This window comes from Lissotriton vulgaris, chromosome 1_1 (genome assembly GCF_964263255.1).
Source record: "Lissotriton vulgaris chromosome 1_1, aLisVul1.2, whole genome shotgun sequence".
Classification (NCBI taxonomy): domain Eukaryota; kingdom Metazoa; phylum Chordata; class Amphibia; order Caudata; family Salamandridae; genus Lissotriton; species Lissotriton vulgaris.
Genome location: NC_141685.1, coordinates 1655284247 through 1655286746, shown reverse-complemented (window position 1 = coordinate 1655286746; position 2500 = coordinate 1655284247). Strand labels below are relative to the sequence as shown.

Sequence of the window (2500 nt, the reverse complement as noted above, 5' to 3'; positions counted from 1 at the left end):
AGCGATTCTAAAGTCTCTGAGAGTAGTACTTACCTGCTAGTAATTTCGCATTCCATTTCCATAGTATATGGTTTTTCGTGCCCCTCGGGCATTTGTGTAAATTGTGCGACTTCCAGTATTTCTTTAAGAGTTTTGTATTGTGCTTAGCACCCTGTCCTCATAAAGAGTCCAGGGTTGTTGTGTTCTAAATAAATATCCTTTTATTTTCATAACAACTTGTGTGGTGTCCTTTCACTTGGTGTTCAAGGGGTATATGTGATGGTATAACAGCTGGCTTAACACGCCCTCTAGAGTTTAGCCTAAAGACTGCTCTTGTCCATGCTACTAGGAGAGCTGGTCTATAAGGTTGACTTACAACCAATCATCAATTATAGTCATTTGGACTGATACATAGTGATCACTAGAATAGTGAGCACTGCATATCAGGCCAATTTCTCACAGTGCGGGTCATAAGCTCGTGTTGATTAAGTCCCTGCCCTTTGTACACACCGCCCGTCGCTACTACCGATTGGATGGTTTAGTGAGGTCCTCGGATCGGCCCCGCCGGGGTCGGCAATGACCCTGGTGGAACGCCTAGAAGACAATCAAACTTGACTATCTAGAGGAAGTAAAAGTCGTAACAAGGTTTCCAGAGGTGTACCTGCGGAAGGATCATTAACGGCGGAACGGCCTGAGCGACCGATGGTGCCAGCCCAAAGCCCTCGGCCGCCTCCTGAAAGCACACACCGTAGGCACAGGGCCCAGCCCTGCAATGGCATGCCCCGGCCGGTGAAGCGGTCGCCGGCCTCATGGGGCGCTTGGGTGAGGACCGGGACTTCAGAGGGCCTCTTCCCCCTGGGGTTGGCCCGACCAACGTGTGAGGGACTGGGGATGGCAGGGGGCGGCCCCTGTCCCTCTCCGAGACGGAATCCAAGTTCACCCGGCATGAAGTCCCCTCGGGTGGGGGGGAACCGAATGGCATTGCATCCCCCGGCTGGTACCACCCCCTCCCTCGAAAAGGCCCTGGCGCCGGCTGGGCCCTCCCATGCCCGAGTTCCGGCCCGGCCGGGTTCTGGGCAACCGGGAAGTGGCCCTTCTCGCGCGGCAGGGCGGCCTGGAAGAGAAGGGGCCAAGGGCCTGCGAGGGGACCTTGGCTCCTCTCGGTGGGAGGCATGCAGGATGGGGGAAGCCGCCTGGCTCTTCCCTTCCGGCGCGTCCGACCCGGGCAAGGGCGGTCATGGGCTAATCGACAGTCCAACGGCATGACTCGGGGCCGACCGGCGGCGGGCGGCTGAAGTGCAGGTGGAGTGACCCTCCCTCGTTGCCAGGTACCCGGTTTGACCTGGTCCCTTGTGGCCAGGCCGAGGGGTTAGAAGACTCGTGCGGTCCCTCCCGGTTACCCTGGGAGGAACTGGTGGCTGTGGGGCTGCCTGCTCCCGTCATACTGGGAGCCCCCTTCCTTCCTTGCCCGCGGGTGGGCGGGTAGGCGGAGGCTGCCAGGTCGACCGCCTGGCAGTGTTTTTTTCCCCCAATGGTGCAGTCTGACTCCCAGAGGGGAAGCCTTGAACGGGGCACCGGGGCCGTCTTGCCGCGCGGGTGGCGGACGGACGGTGTCGCCTTCCTCCCGCCTCTCCTGCACCCGCAGGCAGGCGAACGTTTTCGAAAAGTTGCCTGTGACTCTTGGTGGTGGATCACTCAGCTCGCGCGTCGATGAAGAACGCAGCTAGCTGCGAGAATTAGTGTGAATTGTAGGACACATTGAACGCACCTTGCGGCCCCGGGTATGCCTGTCTGAGGGTCGCTCGATCGTCAATCGCCCTGGGGCTTCCCCGGGACATGGCTGGGGCCATCGCAGGGTTAGCTCTGCTATCCCTTCATCCCCCCACAAGTTCAGACCCCCGATCGCCCGTGGCAGGGTCCCTCGCTGGGTCCTGCCGCGGAGGTTCGCCGCCGGCGCGCCTGGCCCCGAGAAGGGGCCTGGCTACCAGTCCACCCCGGGCCAGTCCTGGGGCGCCTGGCTGCGTGCCGCGCGAGGCTGTCTGTGGTGTCTCACCGGCTGCCCGTACGCATGCGCCTCGGGTGCCTACCTCCGCGGCCGGCTTTCCCGGAGAGGGCGAAGCCCTTCCGGATGTGATTCAGGGAAAGAGGGCCAGGTACGCCAGGTCCCTGCTCCGTCAGGGGCCTGGCCTCTCCCCGGCAGCCCCCTTTGATGCTCCAGCATCATTCTTCCAACTACAACCTCAGATCAGACGTGGCGACCCGCTGAATTTAAGCATATTACTAAGCGGAGGAAAAGAAACTAACCAGGATTCCCCCAGTAACGGCGAGTGAAGAGGGAAGAGCCCAGCGCCGAATCCCCGCCCAGCGGCGGGTGCGGGAAATGTGGCGTACAGAAGACCGACTCAGGGGGCCCAAGTCCTTCTGACCGAGGCTCACCCCGCGGACGGTGTTAGGCCGGTAGCGGCCCCCGGCACACCGGGATCGGTTCTTCTCGGAGTCGGGTTGCTTGGGAATGCAGTCC

The 2500-nt window shown here is 60.9% G+C and overlaps 2 pseudogenes; both read left to right on the top strand.

Annotated features, from left to right (window-relative positions):
* Positions 1-1654: 1654 nt before the first annotated feature.
* Positions 1655-1780, top strand: LOC147750987 (5.8S ribosomal RNA; annotated as a pseudogene; the record flags this gene model as incomplete).
* Positions 1781-2214: 434 nt separating this feature from the next.
* Positions 2215-2500, top strand: part of LOC147750986 (28S ribosomal RNA) — a 4209-nt pseudogene continuing 3923 nt past the window's right edge.